Raw genomic sequence first — 27,173 nt, 5'->3', positions numbered from 1 at the left:
AATCAAAAGAGCAGAGATCTGCCCTAATAACAGCATTATTGATCTTTTCTTTAAAACACACACTCCTATACACACAGCATATTCCCCATGTCCATCCTCTAGGATTGTTATAGAGCCATAAGCAAGAGCAACAATTATAGTTTTTATTTAAGAGATGCAAATCAATATTAATTAAAATTAGACAACTGTTTGTGATGTAAGGGCTCCTTGTACTCAAAGGGCACAGTGGCCATTAAATATATTAAGACTTATTACTTAAAAGATTTTAGACAAAGTCAATGCCTCTCATGTCCTAGGGGACAGTTCAATGCCTCAGTAATGTTGTACAACATTTAACTATAGGTGCCACAATCAAAGGCAAACACAATTAAGTATCAAACAGTTAAATGTTATGTGTCACTCTCTAAAGAATCTATATTGAAATGCTTAATTAAACTTTTTTTTAATAATAAAAAAAAAAAAGAAAAAAGAATTCCATAGCATGGGCTAGCACCAAAACGAGCCTTTATTTGGTTTGTATTAAATAACCTGCATATTAAGCTGCCTGCATTTCTCCTGTTCATTATCATGAAGGCAGCATTTGCATTTCTTGATAGACTATTCCTGTTTCCTTCCCCTTTTTTTCTTGTCTTACATCAGTCAGTGGAAAGAGTGCCACCACAGGCCATCATTAACCTTCCAAATCTGCCTCAAAACAAATAGTACAAGAGCTCACTAATTTGAAGATCAAAAAGCCACTTGTCCATTATATAATTGGAATGAAAGGCAAAATGTTGCAGTTCTGAAGAGCACAGTAATTACTAGCTGTTAATTGCTCTCTCGTGGTGGCTCACTTTTAATTAAAAAGAACAGCTCGTCGCAGGCCGATAAGCAATGGTGGAGACCACTGGTTTAATCAACAAAGCAGAAAAATTTGTTTCTGCCGCAGCCAACAACAGCTTGAGAAATCTTCAGATGTCCAATTGAGATTAAAAACTGTCTATTTAGTGCAGTCAGATTTTATTTTAACCAAGGAAATGACTATTTGAAGTCTTCCAATGTGAGTGTCCCCACCACATCCCCGCTGGTGCTGCAGGGACTAATCACTGGCTTGTGGTTGTGATCATTCAAGTAAAGAAATTTAGCTACTTTCCTCTTGACTCCATCATTCTTGGGTAATTGGCCTGTCTGAGGTGAGCAGTTGTGTTGGGCTTTTTTTTTAAAGAAAGAGCTTTAAAGTATGGAAGGCCCACAGACTGTGCATTTAATTACTGTTCATATTTCATGCAGTCAAACAGAATTTCATTTAAAAAGAAAATGATTTACCTACCAAAAAAAAAAAAAACCACCACAGCCCTAACTTAACCCACCCTTCCCAACCAAAAAATAAAACACCTTATATTCACTGGATTGGGTATTTCGTTCCTTTTCCTTTGACGGGTGCATTTACATGCCAAGAACATATTTAAACATCAAAGTTAATTCTTTCAGAGTGTTCTGTCTTTAACTCTTTCATCCAATGACTGTGGCCTTTGAGGGAAACCCCGCTGCATGTCACAGGAAGGGTTTATTTAGTTAAGCAGGTTAGGTAGGTTAAGTGGAACCGTTTTGCCCTGGTGTGCCTCATCTCTCTTTAGCCATGAGCCCATTTGCATCTCTCAGCAGCTCCTGTCCATGCTCCTCTCCTGCCCTGCCCTGCTCCCCAAGGTGCTGTACTCAGCCCTTTGCCTCCTTGTATTTATTTGCTGCTGCTGAGTGAAGGGCTCAGCCTCACCTTGCACTCTGTGGAACGCATGTACACAAAACCAGAGCTGGCAAACCCTCACCACAACCCCTGCCCCTCTTCCCAGCACTGGGATGTGGATGTCTGACAGCCCTGCACAATCTAATGGAGGAAAACAGGCGTTTCCACTCAACGGGCTCCAAGCATCATTGTGCTTTTCTACTTTACTCCCATTAAGAACTGGAAATAAATGTCATTATATCTGCAGCTATAAGCAGCTTTGGAGGATTGGTCAACTTTGAGTTGAACTTTGAGGCATATTTCTGAGCTGAGTAAACTCAAAGCTGCCAAAGAATATTTTTCTGTTTTCCTTCTCATATTGAGAAAAGAAAAATCATTCATCTTCTTACACAGAGATATATGTGTGCATATATATCTATATATAATATAGATATATATAAATATATATATATAAAACTTTTTCTAGTCTCTTTTTAGGCTACTGGGAATCACTTCTCTTCCCCGGAAACAGGTGGATTTTTGTTTAGTGTTCCTTTCTTTTAAAGGCTTCCTTCTTGAGCAGACCTTAAAAAGCAGGGAAAAGTTACCAGAGTCCTTTTTTCTCCTAATTCCCCTAAAAGTCACCACCATTTGGATGTGCAGCCACTCCCAACACAGCAGCCACCTTTGCCTCTTCCTTCTGACACCACAGAGCTCTTGGGCTGGGATGTGGGGAATGCCCCTCCTAACTCTCACCTTTCCTTAGGGCAAAATGGAACAAGAATTTAGCTATTGATTTCAAAGGAGTGTGATCTGACTCCTCCAGCCCTAAATTACAGGGTTTTAAATATTCAATGATTACTCTGTGCTTGGATGCTGTGTAGGATGCTATCCTGGGAACCTGCCATGGTGTTATACCAATTTTCAAAGCATCTACACCATATATTTTAAACAGATCTTATCATACACCTTCTCATTTATTCACTGATTCATGGACATATTTTTATTTTTCATATTAAAATGTTGATTTGGAAATTCCTAAAGAATATGGGATCCACTGTGTTACATTAAATACTAATTGAATAAACCTGAAAGGATTAGTGCAATCAGTACAACCAGCTGATGATGTAATCTTAAACTTGCAAGGAAAAAACACACCATAATTTTTTTAGACAAATGTATGCCAAAAAAGTGAGAATGTTGTACATTTTCTTAAATCAATGCACACCCATGAATATTTACCTGCCTTTAGATTACCATTGACAAACATCTGCCAGTCTGTAACTATGAAAAATTAAAGGGATTTTTTTTTATACACATTGGGATATATATATTTCTTTTTTTTTGAAACACACTTGCTTATGTTAGGTGATGAAAAAAAAATTTCAAGCCAAGCTTCTTCCCCATCCCCGAACAAGCAGCAGAGGAACAGAATGGGATACTTGGGATCAGCATTCCATTCAGTCACTTCTACCCTCACTTATGGACAACTTCAGGGCTGCAAAATGAGCTGTAAAACCTGATCAGGATATTGAAAAAGGAATAACCAAAAACCAAATAATAAACCAATAAGCCAAAACCCCAGAAAATAATTTTTCCTTCAATTATGAGTTTTCATTTTGACATGAATGTGTGTTGATGTATGTGCATATACATACTTTATGTGCATACACACATATACATATTTATTTGCATGCATGTATAGGTGTGTGTATGTATATGTATGTATATATATATATATATATATGCATGTGCATATACAGACTTTATATACATACATACATATTTATTTGTATGCATGTACAGGTGTGTGTATGTATATATATGTTATATAGATACGTTTATATAGACATATATATATGTTTATATAGAGGTATATAGATAAGTTTTTATAGATATATACAGATAGATATGTTTATATAGATACATATAGATATGTTTTTATTGATATATATGTTTATATAGATGTATATAGATATGTTTTTATATATAGATATATATATGTATTTCTTTATATGTGTTTATATATATATATGTGCGTGTATTTTAAACTCTGTCCTGGACAAAATGTGGCACTGAAGTTGCTGCTGCAGCCCTGCCAAGGGCTCTCCCACAGCCCCATCCAGCAGTGCCCGCAGGGATGCGGCGTTATCCGCACACAGATATGCTTATAGATATATAAGATATATTATATATTATTATATATTACATTATATTATATATTGCTATATATAATATAAGTTATATATTATGTATTATACATTATACAATATATATTATATATTGTATATTATTATATATTATAACATATAAATATGTTTTTATATCTACATAAGATATATAAACATATAAATATATAATGTATGTATGTACATATGTATGTATATATGTATTTTAATGTATATATTTTAAACTTTGTCCTGGACTAAACCTGCACCGAAGTTGTGGCTGCAGCCGTGCCAGGGGCACTCCGCAGCCCCATCCAGCCATGCCTGCCGGGATGCGTTATCCGCATATAGACATGTTTATAGATATATAAGATAAATATTATTATATATTATATTATAGATAATATATTATTATATATTATAACATGTAGATATGTTTATATATATATAACATATATATATAAACATATAGATATATAATGTATGTATGTAGTATGTATATATGTATTTTAATGCATGTATTTTAAACTTTGTCCTGGACTGAACGTGGCACTGCAGCCGTGCCAGGGCCGCTCCACAGCCCCATCCAGCCGTGCCCGCAGGGATGCGGCGTCATCCGCATATAGATATGCTTATCGATATATAAGATATATATTATTATATATTATATTATAGATAATATTACATAGTATAACATGCAGATATGTTTATATATATATATATATAAAAAAATATCTATATAAACATATAGATATATAATGTATGTATATATGTATTTTAATGCATGTATTTTAAACTTTGTCCTGGACTAAACGTGGCACTGCAGCCGTGCCAGGGCCGCTCCGCAGCCCCATCCAGCCGTGCCCGCCGGGATGCCGCGTTATCCGCATCCCTTCCTGCGGCCGGTCCTGCGCTCGCTGCGGCCGCCCCGAGCCGCGATAAGCGCTCACCCTGCCCCGCTCGCCCCGCCGATAAGGCGAGCTGCGAAGACGCCGTGTCCTTGCCAGCTTCTGTCGCCCCACACCTTTCCTGTTCCCAGCTTTCGGCGGGCACCTGTCAGCGCGGTCCGGGCCCGGCCGCCCCCGCCCCGCTCGCGGTTATCGGAGGAAACACTCGCGCTCGCAGGGATGGCCCCCGCACCGCGGCAGATTAATCCGAGTTGAGTGCACTTCCTTCGGCCAGAGGACACCAATTACCACCGCGGCACCGGCAGCACAATGCGGGCGGACATCTGACAGCCCGGGTCCCGCCAGCTTCGCATTGTCCTCCCATCAGGCGCTGTCAGTTCCCAGCCTTAATTACATCCTGTTTACAAACACTCGGCCGGACTTCAGATGGAGCCTTAACAAAGGTTGACAAAGGTCAGGGCCACGTCACGAGGATGTTATCTGTGTGCTCTGGCTGATAAACGAGGAGGAGGAGGAGGAGGCGCGGGGCTGATTTTGGAGGTAGTGCAGAGAAACCACCGAAACACTGAGCTCCGGCCCCCTGGGCCAAGAGGAGCTCGGTGGTGCTGAGGGATGCCCTCGTACCTGGGATCACACAGGACTTGTGTGAGAGGACAGCAAACAGCCATCATCAACCTGAAATGGCAGCAGCTGGAGCTGGCAAATAAAATGACTGAAATAATAACTTTTTAAAAATCTTCTATTTGCATTTCAAACTCTGTGTTGTAGGAGCAGAGACCACAGCACAGCAAATAAATCCTGTCATGTTTCCCACGCTAAGGCATCACTGAGACCCTCCATCCTGCTTCCTGGAGCACATGGCAGGGATGGGGACACCCTTCACACCTCCTCCAGCCTCAGGGAAACCAAGGCCTGAGTGGGGTCAAGCCAGGTTTGCCCAAAATCCATGTCCCCCTACTCTACCCTCTCATATTTTTCTTGCACTATAGATTCAGACTTTTGCGCTCTCTTTGGTGCCTGGACAAATTTTTTTCTTTTTTTTTCCTCCTTTTTTTTTCTTTTGTGGTTAGCTTTACAGCTTTCTAGAGACACCATTAAACTAATCACGGCTAAGATCCCACCTTACATTTCCATAGCTTGCACAAGCACTTTGTTCACAGCAGCTTCTCATTTCAGTGTGGTAAGATGCAGAAGGTGAAACACTGGGAAGAGTTTGACATCCACAGGTGGGTTTGTGCATATGGGAACAAGGAAACCCAGGCATCTCTGTAAACCAAAGCGCCCATCTGATACCATGTCCCTCCTCCAGTATCTTTTTACTTTACCTTGAGAAAGGTGAGCAGAGATATGAATTTAATCTTACCTACAACTCAAGGTGGAGGAGTATATACAAGAGTCAGGCAGCTGGACCAATATAAATACTTGATATGGCAAAGTTAATAACATAAGAGCTTGTCAGCCTAACCCACCCCTTCATATGTTTGCAGCTATTCTCACATCCTAATTAATGCACCCCAAATCACACAGGATCACACATTAGTACCCATTAAAATTAAAACCACAGTCTGTTGTCATATCACCCCTCTCAGAGGAAATACTGGATTAACCACATGGTATTGGTCAATAAATAGTGTCACAGCTTCATATTTCCCTGCTGTTATGCCCATGAACTCTGTAAGACAACAAACAGAAGTTGTTGTGTCAATGGCTGAGTTAAGGCACCCCAATGACCATCAAGGAACCAGCTCAGCATCTTCAGGCTAAATAGGGAGGAAAGGATGCTTTCACTACTTGAAAAAAAAAACAAACAAAAAAAAACAAAAAAAAAAAAAAACAAAAAAAAAAAACAAAAAAAAACCCTTCTATTTAAAAAACATAAGTTGAAATCAAATTCTGCAAATCTAAACACATGGGGTGGAAGTGATGACTTGGTGGATAGGCTTAAAATGTTTGACAATCTAAGTGCAGAAAAGTTGAAGGTTTAAATAAAGTCTGGGAGCTCTGCACTGATTACATACACTCAGAAATATTCCTGGCTGGTCCTGAGTGTTTCTGCTTTGCACGGACAGAGTTTTCCCGGCAGAGCAGAGCATTGCCACTTCTTGGGTGCAGAATTAAACTTCAGTCTCCCCGTGCAGGGACACAGCTTATGTCCCCAGTGAAAAACCAGCAGATAATAGAATTAAAAGCAGCACTGTACGGGATTAATTTTTTTACCTATTTACTAAATAAGCAAATTAGAAAGGGAAAAGATCTCAAAAGTCTGGGCTGACATTTCTGAGCCCTTTCTGAATGGGTGACCACAGCCCTCGTGTCGGCGCCAGGAGAAGCGCTGGCTCCCAGCAGTGCAGAACAGGACAGAGTCTCTTGACTTGACGCTCCGCAGTTCCCAGACTAAGCACTTGCTCAAGCCTATCCGTAGGTACTTAGGAGGGCAACCACCACTGCTCCTTTCTGGCAACACAGAGCTCTTTATCAAAAACCAGGGGGAAGGAATGAAAGCCCGGGCTGACCTTCGGAGCAGAGCGTTCCCCTGCGGGCACCCAACTCTGCCTTCCCCGGAAAATTAGGCTGGGTTGCTGCGGGAGAGCCTTGCTAATGCAATCAAAGACGATTCTGCAGTTAATAAAAGGACAGGCTCTTCCTTTCTCAGCTTCGTGACAGTCAGGCTCAGTGAGCCTCCTGTTCCAGACAGCGTGCCAGTCAGCTGCTGTTACTGCAGAGCTGCGTCTAACATCTCCTTAATTAGCCCAATTCCCCACATCTCAGCCAAGTTTTGTAGTGAGAAACAGCCTCAGGAGTTGTACAGCCCTGCGTCTCTGGGAAACACAGTCATTAATGCACGTACCCAATCCAGCACGTCCTGTTTTCTCCAAGGCTGGCCAGGATGGTGTAGGAATCGTATTTGGGCTAGAACCACATCATGCTCCAAATCACCTGCAAACCTGCTGGTAGTTATAGAGCCGAAACAGCCATCCTGGACTTCCTATGGAATAATGGTCCAAGCTCACCATCAGCTCTGGCCAGAAGGACAATCCACTCCTCCACTCCACTCCTCTGACTGGAGCCTTCTTGCCTCCATGCACCAGACATGACTCAGAAAACAAATAAAACTGATTACATAGCTTGTATTTATTTGCTTAAACTCCTGAGTTTCGGACATGCACAAACCTTTTGCTGCTGAACTGGTATAAATACAGCACATCACTGGTTCCACTTGAATTTATCCCAACTTAAACCAGAAGGAGATCTGTTCCTCTTTTTTATTATTATTATATCATTATGCCCTCTCTTTTTCTGTTTTCTGTTCTCCTTTTTGTTTTTCTTTAAAGCCAGCCTAACATTTTATAGACATCTCTCTCGCAGCTTCCGGAAGGGTGCTCCATCTTAAACTCCACAGCAGCACTGACAGACGGGGTTGATATTTTCTTTTCTATCACAAGTAATAAAAAAGGAACATTTCACTACACATGAAACCAGAGTAGTGCCTTAAAAGAACAGTGTTTGTGTGGCTATAAAAAGTTACCCTTTTGCCAGACCCAGAATCAAAGCACTTGTATTTATATGTTTCCTTTTTTAATAAGTAAATCCAATATTTTTAAAGTTCATCAGTTTTAGATTATTATTGCTGCAAATCCTGTGAATGGGGCAGCTGTGTCTGCTGAGCACACTCGACAGCACTGCAAGGTAGGTCCATGGTTTATGTTATCATTTGTGATTCTGTGGGGAACACTGATGAGACTGCCAAGGGTAAAACCTGGAACTGGCTGCTGCGTTCCTGACCCAGTGCTTTCCCTCAGCCTGGCATTTCAGCCATGCCAGGGCATCCCCCACAGGTGTGTCAGTTTTGACAACTGGCCAAGGCATCTGTATAATAAAGAGGACAAACCCAAGGAAAATGCATCACTAGAAATCTCTCCTCTTTCTGTGCACGCTGAAATTGCCCCATCTCACACTGAGGAAAATACCAATGCAAAGGGTGGATGAACACATTTGCTTTTCAACATCATTAAAATCCTACAACTAAAAAAAACTAAAATCAATAATAATCATCATCATAGACAACTAAAAAGGAAATTGTTCCCAACTACTGGCAATCTTTGGGGAAAAAAAAGTGGGAAAAACAAGGAGCAGTCCTTTTTCCCTCTCCGTGAGGTTGCCCTGCCAAACAACCTTTCAGCCCTTGTCCATGCATATCTTGCCTGTGTCCAAGCCCAGATACCTGCCCCTATTTTGGCAGCAACATCCCCTTTCTTCATCACCAGCTGTGAGAGCACAGGGGGGCTCCAAGGGGGAGGAAGCTGGGCCCTGGCTCCCAGCTCTCCATCCATGGGAGGTGAAGCTCCAAAGCCAGGTTTGAAATACTGAGGTGGCAGGAGGCTCAGAGGAACACTATGTTGCAGAAGACATGATAACACAGCACCATTCAAGCCCGAGATTATCACTGGAGGATGACATGGGAGATAAGGAAGTGCAGCATTACAGGGCTGCGTTAGCATAGGGGGAAATCGATTCAGGCAGACAAGCTAAATTTATTTACTTTATTGATTTTAAATTTTACATGAACTGCAATATAAGTAAATCTTTCATGGTAATTCTAAATCTTGAAACCTATTGTAAATAACTAAAAGAAAAAAAAAAAGTCCAATGTTTGAAATAACCATTTCTTTGTACTGAAAGCGCATTACTCTTAAAGCCCAGGACAAAATATTTTGTAATGAACACTTTAAATCTACCTTGGCAGTCAGTGTTGATACTTTTGCTAAAATAAGAGCCTGCTTTTGGTGTACCTGGTGATTCAATAAAACACAGATTATTTTTTTAAAAAAATTTTGAAGGGGTGGAAGGGAAGAAGAAAAATTGTTCCTGTAGTATTAAGTTAATACAGCAACAGGTTTTTGACCCTGTGGTTCACTGATAAAGCAGCTGAGTTTTAGGCAGCGCAGGTAGAGCTTTGTGCACAGAGTTGTCTGCAAATGTTGGAAAGACGTGATGGAGGGCCAGGGCAGTGGATCCCAGCACATGGATTGATGCAGCCAGCACTACAGCCCAGATTAAAGAGAGAACAGGTGAGGAGACAAAACAGGGCATCCTTGCCTTATTTATGCAAAAGTCCAAGCTCAGACAACAGGATGGCAGAGGTTGGAGGGAAAGGTTTCATTTTGGAGTTTTCTCCCACCCAAAGCATCAGCTCACACCTGTGCCCAACTCCACCAGGGAAGGAAATCACAGAACCAAAGATGGTTTGGGTTGGAACAGACCTTAGAGGTCACTTTGTTCCATCCCCCTGCCATGGTCAGGAGGGCCACTCATTAGATGAAATTGTTTGGGTCCCCTTTCAATCCTGACTTGGACACTTCCAGAAATTCAAAAGCATGCCATGATACATGCAAAAAAAAAAAAAAAAAAAAAAATTGCCATTTTCTCCAATGCCCAAATTAATTGATGAAGAAGGAAAAAGTCCAAAACTCCTGACTGGGGTACAAATCTCTTCATGAGGGAGGCAGCAAAGATCCTGGCAGTGATGGATCTGTGTGGGCACAACATCCACCAAACCCACCCAGACAGAGGTGACAGAGCAATGCCATGGCAAGGGGGCCGGGAAAAGCAGCTTTACATTCTAAAAACAACCCTCCTTACACCAGCAATGCCACACTGCAGATACATTTACTAAATAAAACCACAAAACCTCTTTCTAGCTTTCCCAGCCAGCTGAGTTGGGAGAGGCAAGCTCATGGCAGCAATTTTTGCCAGAGGTGTTCAGATTGTGCAGCCGTGGGCAATCTGCCAGAGACTTGAGACAGACAAGGCTCCCTCACCCCAAAAAATTATAGAGCATCCTCCTAGAAACAGCACAGATGTACATCAGAGGTACGTGATAAAATATCCCAGACAGACACAGATACCTATGAACAGAGACTACACCATTATCTTTTAACAACAGGAAAAAATACAGTGATGTTGACAAAAGCACTCATCCAGTGAAGCTTTTTTTCCCCCTTGGGGCTTTTTTTTTTTCCCCTCGTTGTTGTTGTTTTCTAAACTAATCCATATTACCTGTGCCTTTTGATTTCATTATGTTAGATGCTATTAATCTGGATATATGATTTCAACAGTGAAGAGATGGAATTTGTCATCAACAAAAGGAAAACATTATTTTTAAAGGAGTGAAAGATTAATGTTCCACCACGGACTACTTAAACCCTCTACAGCAACAGCACTATAATATTAATCCAACTTTGATGGGTTTTGCATAAGGCTCATAATTAAACATTTTCTTTTCAATACTTTATAGAATCCCCATCTGTTTTTAATGGCATCATTTTGATGTTTTTCTTAATAATTCTGGCAGCCTGCTCTTGAAGCTTCAAGCTTTATTTTTTGTTCCTAATGTCTTCTTCCACAGTGGCTGTATTGTGCCAAGGCTGAATGCAGGTTTTGGAAGCCCAGGATTCCTCAGGCATTCCCAGGCAGCACAAGGCACAGCAGAGCTCTTTGAGCTCTTACAGCAAGCACAGGATACCTGGGAACATAATGGAAATATTTCCACCTTCCAGCCCTTGACTGGGCAGTAAAAATCTCCTTCTGCCACCCCTTGCCTTCCTGCACCAAGGTATCCCCTCCCAGCAGCATCAGCTCTGCACACCACTGAACCAGTAAATAAATTAATTAATCAATCAATAGCCAGGAAACTCAAAAAATACTGGGTAAAACACAGGGATGCAGCTTATCCCCAGCCCTTGGATTTCCTTTCCACACTGACACCCAGTGAAGGCTGGAAAAGGCATCCCCATCCCTCTCTCACCTTTAGGTATTGAAATTGAGGGGTGCAATATCAGCCCAAGGCACAAAACCCTGTGCTGTGAGGGGTTTAAAACATCCATCAAAATTACCTGATGGAAACCTGGAATGTGAAGCTGGCAATGGCTTCTGCAAGAAGCATCTGTTTTCCATGAGAAATATTGGGATTTCATCAAAATAAACAAAATAGAGAATGCTCCTATCCAGCAGTATCCCAAAAAAAGTCAAGAAGTAAAAAAAATACCAGAGATGAAAATTGGTTTAACTAATTCTAAATGCATTTTGAATTTCTGCCCAAAATGTAATGATTTTCCAACAGAACGTTGTAAAAATAATATTTGAATTTTTAGCAAAATTTCTGTTTGAGATTTTTTATTTTTGCTCTCAGCATTTCTTGCTCTTAGATTACACTACTTTTCCCTCCAATATTTTTCATTCTTTTATATTAAACGCATATTTGGTGACCTCCTGTGGTTCCCATGGATTAGAACAGAGGAACAGGATGATTAATGGCTTGAGTTTAAATATTTTATACTCTCTGTAAAAACAGTACAAACTGATGGATGTGTACACTGTTATTTTCACTTCAGCGTCAGGGTCTCCTTGATTACATTTTCCCCTTCTTTTTTCCCCCTCTACCCAACATCATTAACATCTTTTCCCATGGAAAAGGGACCCGAGGGCTCCTTGCTCCCAGGTTTGGCACAGGCAGGGCTCCCACACGTGAGCAGATACTGCCCTAATCAGGGCTTTCAACCTTGAGGAGCTTTTAAATGCTCTAAGTGTGTTATAATGGTCTCCTGGTCTCAGGACAGACAGATGTGAACCACAAAACTGAAATGTTTCATCTTTTGGCGCCTTTCAGTATGTTCCATGCTGTGCTTCAAGTTTGCTGAAGGATCAGAATTACTTCAGTTCTAGGTAATATAAACAGAGTGATCAAAAACATTTAATTATTCAGGGTCAGCAAATCTGGAGAATCTAATAGTAACAGACAGAAATAACCCTTCCAACCACTCTCATTTTCACTAACTATTATAAAATAGAGAACTGTTTAATTACCAGAAAACATCATAGCAGAAAGGCTCAGCATCTTCCCAAGAGACTTCCCCAGGCCACTCAAATGTATTTGCCACTAAGGATAAATTAATTTTCCAGAGATTCAGGCATCCCCAGCTCCAACCCTCATCTCACGCCTCTGCTCAAGCGCAGGTGCAGCCCTTCAGAGAGCACCATGGAAGGAGACTTTCACACATTATTTCTGTACCTGTCACCCTGAAATGTGATGATGAGGATGATCCAAATGGAAATGACAACAGAACCGGGCTCCCCCCATTATTTCCCCTCTTTAGCTCCACGTTATGTACAGGTGTCTGGACAGCACGCTTCACAGCGCAGGGGCACGCATTTCCCCACGCTGCTTTTCCTGCCTCCAGGGAAAATCAGGATGGTGCACAGACCTCTCCAACAACACCCTGATCTTTCTCTAGGGGTGCTTTTTGTGGCTACAGAGCTGCTACAAATACGTGCTCTTATCCTGAATGACTACACGGCCCCAGTGACAAAAAACCGCGCAACCCGAGGATTCCCAGATTGAATTAGAAAGGAATACAGGGGTTTGGGAAAATGTAATTTCAGCTGGGATTCACACACTGCAATGACCTGGATTACAGCAGTTTGCTGATGACACCCAGGCCTCGTGAAATCACATTAATTACGCTCATTATGTGTAATAAGAATAAAAGTCCCAGCAGTTAACACACTTACTGCTCTAAGGGATGGTTTTACTAAGCTGAAAGCAATTATCAGAGCATTCAGTGGAAAGGGGCAAATTAAATTGAAGTATAGGAATGATACTTGGGATCAGTTAACATTTTACAAGATGTTTACAGGGCTTTATTCTGTAGTTGAGAAAGTAAGTTGCAACAAAAGTAAAAAATAATAAAACCCAAACAATGAGAAAAACATGTCACTGAGAGGGGAAGTGGGAGCTGATATAAATATAACAGAAAAGAGGGAAGCTAAGAGCCATAAATGTTAATTTCAAGCTATAAATTACAGACATTTGCCAGAGGAAAATAATGACACAAGAAAAACTCAAGCTCAGTAGGAACAAAAATGATCTGAATTATGATACTATGGCTAATTGTCAAAAATAAGGGACAAAAGCAAGAAGTGCTTAAACAGATTCCTCTACAAACTATTTGGGAGAAAATGTCAGCACAAGCACACTCAACAGTGACCTAATCTCAAAATAACACAGAAGGGAATTGAATTTCTGCTGGAAAGTCAGACTATTTTTTTTATATTAACTTATCCAAAAAATTGGCATGCAAGGGTTTTACAGCAGCTGAAGGAGACATCCCCTGACCCGTGATGTGGATTTGTAAGAAGTGGCAGTTTCAGGGGACTGAGGGAGCCCCAGCCTTGTTTTGGAATCTGAGATGAGGCAGAGGGAGCAGCCAGGTAGAATCAAATTTAATCACTACCGGAGCAGGCAAATTATATTCATTTTATTTCCTTAACAAAGTTTTCTTCCTTAGAAATTAATGCATTTAGAGTTGATGCTAATTAATATGCATGTAGAGATAATAGGTCCTTATCAAAGTAAATAGAGTTTTTTTAGTTTTAATTTATCATCTGGCAAAGGTAGTTCTGGTCACATAATATTCTTAAACTATTCAAAATATATGGCTGGATAATATTATTAATTTATATTACAGTAAAAACCCTTGGATGATGTTTTAAGAAATATGAAATGAAATATGAACTGAAAAATGGCAAGGACTACTTGTAAATGAATATATTTTCTCTGATAACAGAATGAAACTGAATGACACTAATACTCAACTAAAAGACAAATTTTAATTTGTCTGCAGCTGCAAAAAGAAATCATTATCAAGCAACTATAATTTCCCACAAGAGTGACTTTCTGGCACTACCACAATCACAGTTTTTAATTGAAGACAAGGAAGAGACACCTGACAAATATTCAGAAGATGCAAAAACTGAGGAGCTGTGAGTAGGGAAAGCACCGAGGCAGCAGAGGGATCAGACTCCCCTAAAACTCCTGGGACGTAGCTGGGATGCCACTGTGGCGGTACCAAAGAAAATATTCCTGGAAAGCCACCATGAAGTCTGGCACATCCACTTTGAGAAAAAGTGTGAAATGTTAGAGAGGACTCAAAAGAACAGAGGAGCAAAAAAATTCCAAAAGCCTTTGTACCAAAAAGTGAAGGGAAGAGCCTCTGTAGCTTGTTGGGAGAGTAAGGGGAAAGAAGAGCCCAGTGGCCTGACCATGGAAATCTCTGGAGGTGAATAAATGGATGCACAGAGAGGGCAGGGGCTGGGAGCTGGAGACACTGCAATGAGGAATAGAACAAAAAATAATTGTTAGGAAAGGTCCCCCAGTGCTGTGCTCACTCAGCACCCAGATCCACTGCATCCCTAGGGGTGCTCCAGTTCAAGCAGGTACTAATGCAAGGAAACACTGCCTGCAGGACACAGAATGCCAGGCTGGAAATGCACTGGTCCCTTCCAACACCAGGATGGATGTGACCTCAGGATTGTTATCTGGGGTCTCACTGAAAGAAACCGGAGGAAGAAGACAGCATTATTAGTAAGCGATTATATAAATCTGTCTGATAATGGAACCAGCTTTCTTTGTCTGATTAAGATCTGGAACTCTGGCTGTGATTTATCATTTTTATACTATTCTCTTCCCCCAGGCTCCAGGTCACAGTGGTGGCATTGCCAAAATTTATAGCTCAGGCTGCTCAGCAGAGATGTAGAGCCTTCCTGACATTTTCTTATTTGGAGCACCTGGCTCTCCTTGTTTTTGCCCTGCTGTCTGCAGTGGTGAGGATTGCCTACCATTCTCCCATATGAACATTTTATAAATAAGCTGAATAAGGGAAAAAAAAAAGAAAGAATTTTCAAGGTTTTTATTTTCCTGTTCATCTGTGATACGCTGTAGAAAGGAATTGGCAGCTCTTGTGTAAAACACTCTGCTCTGATTACCAGATTCCTGACCGAGGATAAAACTCCTCCTTGTCTAGCTTCTGTATGTGCATCCTCTCCAGAAACCCTTACAACCAGGCCAGGAATTCATCCTTCCAGCCACAGCCCTGCAATTCCCTGTGAACCACTTAAACTGCTTTTAATTTTATCAGTTTTATGGTGAAGGGGTTAAATATCAACAAGACTCATGGGCAAGGCCACCCTCACCCCCTGTGAGCATGACAGCACTGCTGACCTCCACCTTCCAAACCCACTTGTGAAGCAATACAGCTGAATTTAGGTTTATTTTGGGTTAGGGGTGTTTTGTCGCTGTTACAAAAGCAGGTTGGATTTCAATTATTTGCCTTCTTATTTGGGAATGGCGTTGTTTCTCTCCTTCCAGTTTATCTCTGCCACCACAAAAGCTGGAAACTTCTTTCTTCTATTGGTTGTTTTTTTTAAAAACAGAAGACATCATTGTCACCTACTCACAGTACTGAAGGAAATGGAGCTTTGAGAAAACCACCAAATATGGGCAGACTCATGGCCAAGGTGCTGCTGGAGGACCTGCTCACTCCCCAAGGCTCTGGGGTTTTCAGATTGGCCCTGGCATGGTTCATCACTGAGAATTACTAATCACCTTCCAGCAGAGTAGGTTTAGGGTAGTTGATCCTGCTTCACTTGAGGGATCAATACAGGAACAACTCCTGTATTAATGGAAAAGCAAGCTTTTTTCAGGTTATAATTAGAGTTACCCAGTAAAATAATCTGCACCCGTATCTGTAAATTATTTTGGAAGAGGCTTTGGTATAGCACCTTTAGTCTGGTTATAAATTCAATTTATAATTGAGGCGTCAGCAGCTGACAGCCATCGTTGGGTGCTGTTGGAAAAAATATTCTTTTAGATATTTCTCATGTCTTCATTTTATCACTTAAGCAATTTTTTTCTCTGCACCAGGCACAGAGGGAAAGGCCATCCCCAGACTTCAGGGAGGATTTGACTCAGTTCCAAGCCCTCAGCTTCACAAAGCACTTAAGCACCTGCTTAACTTTAAGCACATGCCTAAGTCTATCCATCTTTTTTTTTTCCTTCGAGAAAAGTCCTGAAAGTACACAATTAACCATGAACAGGTGCTTAAGTCCTATTAAAGTCAACAGTGCTTTCAAATGTCAACGGAATTTAAAAACACGCTTAAGTGTATCATTGAATAGGAGTCCTAACGCGGGAAGAAAGGGGGGGTTTGTCATCATCTTGGCAAAAGCCATAAGAACACACTTGCAATTCAGAGGATTTTCTTTGTCTGTGGCACTCTGCCTACTCCGTTACTAAAGAATTTGTAAAGAATGTTCCTGCATTACTCAACCCCTCTCACACTTATTGACCATATTTCCCATATTAATAACCCTCAGTGTAACTATACCCCCCCCACCCTCACTCCCTGCCACTCCAAAAATCTCAAACATTTGTTCAGTATCACAATGTCCCAGGCTGGAAGGAGGGGACAGGGATTAAAAGGAGGCAAGCAAGGTATGTTCAGGTCTTAGTTTTGCACCCATAGACAAATCTCAGGGAGATTTGGGAAGCGCATCTTCCCCTAAACCACAAACTTGTCCTTTTCCTTTGTTCCAGCACAGGCTGAACTTAGAGAAATCAGCAAACTTTGATTACTGCTGTTTTTATTTGCATCTTTATCACCACCCATTCATTCAGATGAACACACCTTCTTCATGGAGCTGTCAAACCATCCCCAAAGGTGCACATCGGGGCGCTGCACCAGATGAGGCTGTGCTCCAGCACTATGCCCTGGTTTAAATCAGTGCTCTGGCTTCCAGTCAAGCAGAGTGTTACTTATAGAAACTGTGCTGCTTCTTTTTAACATGGCTTCACTTTGGCTCCAGCTCCACAATTAACCAGAGAAACCCTCACAGATGCTGCAGTACTTTGTGTCACAGGAAGCATTCCCAAAAGACGTTTCCTTGGAGAAGATACTGATCTTCTCTCCAGCCACAGGTATTGCCCCTTCAGAGGTTGCTGTGTGGTTAAGAGGAAGACCTATCTTCAGTTCTCTTCAGTGCTTACATATGGAGATGAGTAAAATACTCGAGAAAACAGTGCTTTTTATATTACTGCCAGCAACATGCCATATAAAAAGATATTAAAACAAATTCTGACCAACTGGTGGTAGATACAGTAACAGATTATAATGTACCCATTGTAAAGAATTCCCAGTGGAGACTGTGGAAATCTTACAATGATTGAGTCGCACTGGGCTGGAGATGCATTGAAAAACTTCCAAATGGTAAAATATTAGAAATACTATTTTGAAATATTTACCAGTTAAACACTGAAGTACTGTTACTGGCTGACCTTTTCACAGCAGTCGTTTCTGTTGTACTTTTGTAAAAGCAGCCAAAAGTTAAAGAGAAAAAAAAAAAGGGCAAAAAAAGCTTATTTTCAGTCTAGCTACCACCCCTGACCTGTGCAATAACATCATAATGGAAGAATAATCATTGTAAACAATGCCCATGGGAGCTTGCTGGCTACAGCAAGGGACGAGTGCAGCCAACTTCACTGCTTTTCTTTACTACATCATTGCATTTTTGTCTGCATATGGATAAGAAGAAGGTTCCACTCAATGCCAGTTGATGGAAAGTGCTAATTGTTGACACATTAGCTAATTGTTATGATTGCTTCTTAACAGTTTGTGTCTAGGAGTCCAGATTTCATCCACCAAAGTGTGAAGATTCTTTACAGCAACAAGTGCTGTGAAAACATCCACACAATGAGGTCCTAATCTTGTGGATCTCTCAAGCAAGTGACAGCCTGGCAAATGTGCTGTCAAAGTGCAGACACTCAGGAAAAAAAAAAAATAGGAAGAAAAACTAACTCCCCTCGTCCACCCCATATTTCAGACACATGTCATCTGTTGTTATCATTAATGATCTGTTTTTACAAATAGAGTACCACTATGGAAAACTGAGAGCAGGCCAATCAAAATAAACCCAGCAAAACCCATAATTGTCTACTGACAATCTGGGCTGCTCGGGATGTAAGATAATGTGGGTGTATTTAATGCAGAAACGCATTATGTGCCACGCTCTGAGACTGCCCTGTTAACTCCAGACCTTGATACAACACAGGAAGGCTGGGAGCAACCTTCTAATGGCAGATGTGTTCTCCTGAACCCTACCTAAGCCCAGGTGCTAAAAAAAAATACATAGTGGGAAATCTTGGCAACATAAATGTCCGTGACAAAACTCCTGTGATTTAAATGGAAACAAGATTTTCACCAATTACATTGTTTGGGGGAGAAAAAATATTTCAAAAAACAGAGAAACAAATGTCTAGTTGTAGTCCAAATGTCTAGTTCTGAGCAAACATGGTTTTTCTGGCTCAAGCAGGGTTTTCTCCCACTCCTACACGAGCAAAGGTGAGAGAACATGTTCCTCACATGGGAATGCTTTTACCAGGGTCTCACCCCACGGTTTTATTTGGGGATAAAGACCCTGCTGCACCAGTAAATAGTGAAAAGGCTGCCTTTGTCTATGTCTGGAGGATTCATGGTCCTTTGCACAGTTTCTGCTCTGCATTTTGCTGCTGGTTTCCAGCACGTTCCACGCAGACCCCAGCACACTCCCCTGTGCTCACCCTCTGCCCTTATCCATCAGTCTTTCTTACCCAGAAGCTCCCACCAAACTTACTTAAATTACATGCAACAGGAGCAGAAAAGTCCCTTCCACCTCACACTTCATCAAAATTTTGTAGACACAAGAGGAATTCTTGATGCAGAAGGTTTTTTTTGAACAGGCTAAGAAATAAATCAAGCGGTGAGCCCAGGTGCACTCAAACTGCAGATGGAGCAGGAGTACAGACTGAAACCTGAAGATGACACCTCATCTAAGTGGAGGGCTCCTCAGATGGCACCTCAATATCACATCAGACTGCACAGTGGCCAAAATTCTCTCAGCAGGTGTCCAAAGAGCTTGAAGCCACAAAGCTCCTCTGGCTTTTGTCTCATCTTTACAGCCTTTCACTATTTTGCCGCATTAAATTAGCAATATCTCTGAACAAGAGAGCAAGAAACTCTCTTGTCTCTTGAACTTTTGGGGCTGGCAAGGAGAGCGCGCAGGGCCACTTGTCTGCTTCCTCCATCCCTGGGCTCGGCAGCAGGAAGCAAGCTGGGAGCAGATTAGCTTGGCCCGACTTTTCCCACTGCTTGGCCAGAGCGCCGAGCGAGAATGGGGGCAGATGCAGATTGCTGATAAAAGCCTGCAGCCGATTCCCATCCCCTCCTCGCAAGGAGGGAGGAGGAAGTTGCAGGGCGATTGTGACTCCCAGCCACCCCCGGAGATAGCAGGGAATGGGAATGCTCGAGTTGGGATTGCTGCTGCTGATTATCGGGATGCAATCCCATCCCATCCCATATTTAAATGGCTTTTTTTTTTTTTTTGCATCGAATAGCCCAGCCATTCCACACCAAAATTGTGTGAGCCCGCTCAGTAAAAGCTATAAACATTGAATATTGCAACATTGAAATTTACTCTATAAAATTAAAATAATTTTAAATTCTAAAATATAAAAATAATAATAAATTCTAAAATATAAAAATAATAATAAAATATAAAAGAACAATAAAACATAAAAGAATAATAAAATATAAAATTATAAAATATAAAATAATTATGAAATATAAAAATATAATATATATTATATCTTATATACCATTATAAAACTATAAAATATTAAATTATATTATAATTTTACATAAATTCTCTTTTAATTTTTATTTTAAATATTATTATTTATATATATAATTTTATATCAATTACATTCTAATATTATATTATATTGAATTGTAAAATATTAAATTATAAAACAATTATAAATTATAAATTATAAATTATAAAATTATAAAATATATATTGAATTATATTGATAACAAGAGAAGCAAGAAGTTTTTAAATAATTAAATTGTGTAGTACGGAACCAGAAATTTTTTAATTATGAAAATTATCTTGGTCTGAATAATTTTACAGTTCTAATAAGAAACTTAGATGAAGCTTTCCAGTTACTCATAAGAATATGTAGTTTAGCATAGGAATCTGTGAGTTCTTATAATTTTTCACAACTTTTGTGTAGCAGGCAAGCTAGAAGATTTTGGATTCCCGTAGTGCATTTCCTAAAGAGGACACTCATTTTTAAACACATAAGGGGAAAAATGTTCATTAAAAAAATCAAAACTGAGAAGTGATCCTGGCTGCACAAAAAGACAACCGGGAAATGACACATCCAAAAAGGGAAGGGGTTTCTGTGTGTGGCAGTGCAAAAAGACCCATGAGGCACAGCCAGCCATAGACATACCCTGCAGGGGTGGAGAAACCACCCTGACGTTCACATGTAAAAACCAGACTTCCACTTCAATGTGAGGAAGCCACGTACCTTTGCACAATTACTTTTTGCAAACAAAAAAAAAAAATCAACTGCTTAAAAAATTAACTGATTAAAAAGAGGAGAAATGGGCCCATCATGGGTCTCACAGTCTGTAGCTACTCTTCCACCCTCAGCACACTGCACAGTGAAACATCTCCCCGTGGACTGCAGTGCCCCATGCCATGCCCACAAGTGGCAGGGCAGTCCAAGGACAGCCTGCCAATCTGCACTTTGGATTTCCTGACTCTTGTTAGCTTAGCCATAGCTTTAACATGACTAAAATATAGACTTGTCTATGTTCATCTGGACTGTCCTGTGGATGCCAGCCCCAGCTCTGGTTCAAATGCTAAGGAAAACATCCCAGTGAGACCTCTCCTCCATGGGAGGACTGATTCATGCAATGGCCACAGCATTCTCTGGGTTGGGAACAGCAAACAAGGTGAATGAGGTAAGGGAGGTCATTCCTCATAGCACTGGCCTCAGGAGAATGGGAGAATCCAAAAATAAGACATTTATTGACTGGATGCCCTTGAGCTGGCAACCAAGCTGGTAACAGAGCCAGCAATGGACACTGGGCTGGGCTTGCTGCTGCCAAACAATCCCAGTAACCAGCAAGAGTTAGCAGGAGAGACACTGTGTGATTTAATAGATTAATAAATAGGCCAGGAGCCAGTCACTCCCAAGTTTTAATCCTGGCTATGACATCAGATGGAGTTGGAATCCGTGATGTGAAATTTGCGCTTTTAAGCAGGGATGGATGGAAGGATGCATTAACTGAAGGTGAAGCAGCCACTGCCCTACACCAGCTTCCATTCCCTGCCATGAGCATCACCACCAACCACAGCACACATGACACAACCCTCAAGCTCCTCACTCACAGCTGGACCTGAGGAGCAAGTCTGAATTTCAGGATTATTCTGCAACCAACCAGTGCATCCATGTCCTGATGGGGAAAACTTGGCTCTGAGAATTTTAAGTGGCTGAAGCTCTGTTGTGCATAAGGGAGTTATTCCAGTCTTACAGCCCGGCAAGCCTGGTTTGCTAGCTTTGCTTCTTTCAAATCCTGCTTTTAAAAGACTTGCTACTGACATTTACAGGGGAACCCTTCCTGCAGCCCTGGCCCATGGGACTGGAAGTCCTGGGTGAAGCTCTTTAGTTGTACAGATCTGCTGTAAGGTGCCAGCTGACACTATTGTTACTCTATTAAAGTCTATATTGGCAGCTTCCTGGAGGATGAGGATGTTTGCAAATTGTAGTTCTGACAGAAAAAAAAATTCTGGACTCTGATGTCTCTAAAATAAAGGACTGTAGAGGATTTTGTTTTCAATTTCCTGGGGGATAAAAGGTTATTAAAATGTTTAAGAGAGGAAAAAATCTTAGTTTAAAAGTCACTAAAATTAAAAGCTGTTGGTTTGTATAATGATAATCTCAGTTTTCACTTACTGGCTTGATCGGTGCAGAAGTTCTGGCAGAGGTGTGATTTGAAAGTGACAGTGTCCATTTAATTCAAGCTCAGTACCTCCTCTCCTGCTGTACCTGCCTGGCTTTTGTGTGTTCAGCAATCAGAGTAAGAGCCAATTGATTTTAGTTCGTAATGATCCCGCAACCTTGGAGGTGCATTGAAAGGGAAAAAACTCCAGCACCCTCTGCTGTCTGCACACATCCTACGCCAGGATCCACCACCCCGAGGCTGGGCGCTCACAGCATCCACACCAGCCTCACACAGGCTGCAGAAACACTTGGGAGAGACTCTTAGAGGACTCAGCTCAGATGCCCAGATTGAGGCGAAATGCCATCCTTCAAGCTGTCTGTCAAGCACAAAGGAAATTTGAACCATCTGCTCAGAGGTGGGCACGCTCATGGACACCTACAGCAGACAAATCCCAGCCTGTGGACTGGGAGGAGCAGAGAGCTTTGGCACTAGGACACATCACAGCAGATGGTCTGGTCAGATGTTTTGCCCCTGTACATGCTGGTTAAATTTGGTAGAACAAAGTGAGAAATTTGTTTGGGCTGCAGGGAACAAGTTCTGCTCCCTGGCAGCCAGAGAAATGCATGAAACTCCAAGGAATAACATGACCAAGAAGAGCCAGAAGGGCAGGAACTGCCACACTGCAGAAGCACCTATTTGCTGTTAAATTTGGGCTCCAAAAGGCTTTCTCCCACCTAGCTTACTCAAAATAGTCTAATTTCAGCAGCTATATTTTTGTTGTAAATAAACCACTTATCTCTCATCACCAGCACCTGGGAAGGATCAAGACCTGTCAAAAATACATTCTATAGAAGTAACATTCAGTATCTTTAATATGTCTAAAAGTTACCTGGCTGACTCTGAAAGTCCATGCACAAGAGATTCGCATAGGAAACTTGGATGAATTAATGCCTTCACTCAGAAGGCAGAAGGAGCAGATTCCTTTCCAAAATCCATGTTTTTATCAGTGAGAAGAATCAGGCACTTGCACCCAGCATCAGTTTTGGTTGTTGAAGAGATACAACATAGACCTCTTCATGTGATATCTCTTGGAGATAGGAGTGAATGCACTTCTCCATCATTTCTCATAGGTTTTTTTTTCTTTAAAACTACTACAGCTCCCAAAGGAAACACACAACTGCTCTTAAATGTCATCTGTCAGAAAATCAGACCATCCCATGGCACTACAAAAGCACATGTGAAATCAAAGTTAAAGAAAACTTGCTCTTTTAAATGAACTGAACTAACATCTTTGTTTAGCCCATGTATGCCAGCAGCAATTTAACTCCAGAAAGCAGTAATTTCAGGCAGCTCAAGCTGCCATGATTCACCGCTGTGAATGATTTTGCCTTTCATGGCAAACCGGGAAGTGGCGTGAGTGGCTTATTTTCCTGCTCCAATAAGCTCCAGCTCATCATTTTGCATATTTGTCTTTGTTTCTTATTTGCCTCTGGCATAAAAATAATCTGAAGAATCAAAGGAAAGGACCTGAACAGGAATGATGATCTCAAAACTTATTTAGCCATCTGCATCTGTGTGGGAGCAGCAGCTCTCACTTCCTGCCAGTCACCTGTCTGCTTTATTTTTTCACGTCCAAGGACGTTCCTGCAAGACAGAGCTTTATCTTTATCTCTGACTATTACTCAAAAAATAGCAGAACTGAAATGCCAAATAAAATTGGAAAGCTCTGTTTTGGACCAGTTCCCACCTCTCTTTTTGGTTCAAAACAGAAGTGTGAAGTAAAAGAGACATCACTTTTTCCAAAGTGAACACCAGTGCATCTCAACACTCAGTCAGCACATCTGGGCTTTGACCCATCTCATTTTTTACGTGACCTGAGCAGGCTGCCAGTGAGACTGTCTGTGAGCACCCAGAACCTGGAGACGAGCTTCATCTTCAGCTGAACACCACTCCACATGGGCAACATTTCTGCAAAGCTCCCGGGCCATTCCTCAAAAGTTTTATTTTCCACAGCCCACATGTCCACAAAGCTCACACGTGGTGACAACCGTACATCACCATGAACATGCGCCAAGTGCTTCTACACATATCAAGAGGTTTTCAGCTCTACCTGAAAGAAACAATGATTTTCCTGCATGTACCTACACAGCTCCTGAGCTGCTTTCTGGAATGGTTTCCCTTTTGTACCAGCTGCAGGATTTCCTGGAGTGAGCCAGGGCTACATGAGACCACTCAGCTGCCTTTTTCCAGGAGGTCCACTGGGAGAGAGGCATGGCTTAATTGCTACAGTTTATTACCAAAGTCAACAGCAAGGGTCAGCGAGCCCAAGGCTTGCACTGCTTGGGAAAGGGCCTGCAACACACACTCAAAGCACGCTGCTGCCCAGTCCTGGGAGATGCATGGTGTCCTTTTTACACTTCTCACTCCTCTGAATTCCTCTGCAGAACGGCTGTTCACTTAGGAAATGTTAATCCCTTCTTTTGCACCCATTTTGGTAGCATTTCCCACCCATACCTGGCCAAAATAAAGGTGTTTGCAAGATGACCCCACTGCCAAGGTCAGCTGAACACCCCAAGGTGAGGATGAAGAACACATTTGGGGACCTCCCAAACTGTCTCCCCAAGTGGCTGCTGCAGACAAATTTCTCACCCTCCTTGTGCTGTGTCCCAGGACCGAGCGTCCTCCTGCTTAACCCGAGCCCGGCTGCTGCACTTTTCAAAGAGGAAAATTACTCCAGCTCAGCCTTTTCCAACTGGAAATGATTATGCTTTTGTTGCTACCGAGGGTGCTCCTTGGCAGGCAGCCCAGGCACCACAGGTGATGGCCTCAACAGGAGGAGATGTTGGCATTTCATGGCAGGGGAGAGGAGGGGGAGGACACACTATCTGAGAGCCCCACACAAACAGCTCAGGGTAAACCCATTTGTCAGAGTGGCAAGTGACCTTTTCCGTTCACCTGTGATTAAGGAACCAGATTTCTTCATTAAGGCAAATAAACCAAATTAAGACGGCTGGGTGCAGGGGATTCAAGCAGCTTTTGCCATCCCAATCCTTGAACCCATCTGATTAGAGCAGCCTGGGAAGTGGAAGGAGTAACTCGGGGCAGGTCAGGGCAAAGCAGCGCTAAATCTGTGTCTCTCGACCCGTTGTTAATCATCTATTCTCTTTCTATAAATGAATTTGGAATGTGGAGCAAATCATACTAAAAGATTTCTCCTCCTTGCTGAATACTTCAGGAGCTTTAAGGAATTCAGCTCAGGAGCAATGCTTCATTCAGGGCTGTTGATTAGTTCCACCGTGGAGTGCACTAGACAAGACAATAAGTAGACGACAGACACAGTGATTCATAGATTACTCTGCTGAGAGTTGCAGGTGTTTTGGGATAGAATGAAAGGAAAGGAGGTTGGGCCAGTTCTCAAACCCCCTTCCTGTTAAAGGATTAGCATGGGCAACCCAAAGTTATTAAAATCACTCTCATAAATGTAGAAGTTTGGAGTTTTTGCTCAAAGTTTCGTTCCCCCCTGTGCTCTTCCCAGCAGAAACAGCAAATGGAGTTTAGAGTTAATAGCTGTGCCAAACTGAAAGCAATGAAAGGAGCCAGATGCTCACCTGGTATAAACAGGAAGAGTTTACAGAAAACTTTGTGTAGGAGTCCAAATAATGGATTTAGCTAAAGCCCTGAAACTTTTCTCACTTCCAAACAATATCATGAAATGCATGCAGTTACTTAAGATACGGGTATAGGACTACACAGCCCTTTTCCTTTATCTCTGTGAAGTGTAAATACCACAGGGTAAACGAGAGGAATTGGAGAAAAGGAGAGAAAATCTTGCACCTTTCTGACACCAACAGAGGAGATTTTCTGCCTTAGCCTGGGGACAACAGGAGCACAGGGAGGCACCAGCCTCAGCATGGGGACACAGGAATAGAGCCAAAGCCATGTTCCCTCAGGGCCACATCAGCAGGGAGACAAGGCAAAGGGTTTTGCTCTCCAAAAAGTGCAAAAGGGAGGGAGACAGAAGGGAAGAACTCATTTAACCATGTGCCCTGCTTAGCTAAAGCGAAGAGCTGCTGCTGCTGCAAGCACTCAGCCACACAAATCCAGGGAAACCAATTGCCACCTTCCCCTAAGAGCAACTAAAATCCACTGCTTCTCCACACAACCAACATTGCCACTTCCCCCCACAGCACTCTGCCAAGCCTTGCAGAATCCTGCACTGACGTACACAGACCCTCGAGGAACCAGTCACCAACACACTTCTGAATCTGAGAGGCTTCAAATGGGAATGCAAATCCCACATTTCATGCATCATGGGGTGTTTTACGCTTTGGCAAGGAATGAAAGTCACCTAAGCAGCAATTGCCATAACAGGGCGATGAGCACAATGGAAAGACATTTACAGGGCTAAACATATTATTGATGTGTCAGGTTTGACAGAGTTTCAGGACAGCAAGACACACAGTTCACATGTCAAGAACATGTTTTCAACCAGAAGCACACTACTCTGTTCTGCTGGGCTACAAACACTGCCTAAAATAGCCATTAGGAAGTGTTATGAATTAAAAAGCAATTTGTATTTGGTGTATATTAAGAGTAAGGCATTGCGTTCCTGTGGGATTTTGACTAGAGGATATTCCAAGTATGTAAAACAAACAAAAAATGTCTGATTTTTTGTCAAAAAAAGATACACTAAACAGAGATAAGTGATATCATGCAGTTCAATGATCCTATC

The sequence above is a fragment of the Melozone crissalis genome, unplaced genomic scaffold, assembly GCF_028551555.1.
Source record: "Melozone crissalis strain CALT ecotype California unplaced genomic scaffold, PUWL_Pcris_2 ptg000034l_1, whole genome shotgun sequence".
Taxonomy (NCBI): Eukaryota; Metazoa; Chordata; class Aves; order Passeriformes; family Passerellidae; genus Melozone; species Melozone crissalis.
The sequence above is the reverse complement of the archived record's forward strand: the minus strand, read 5'-3'. Positions refer to the sequence as shown.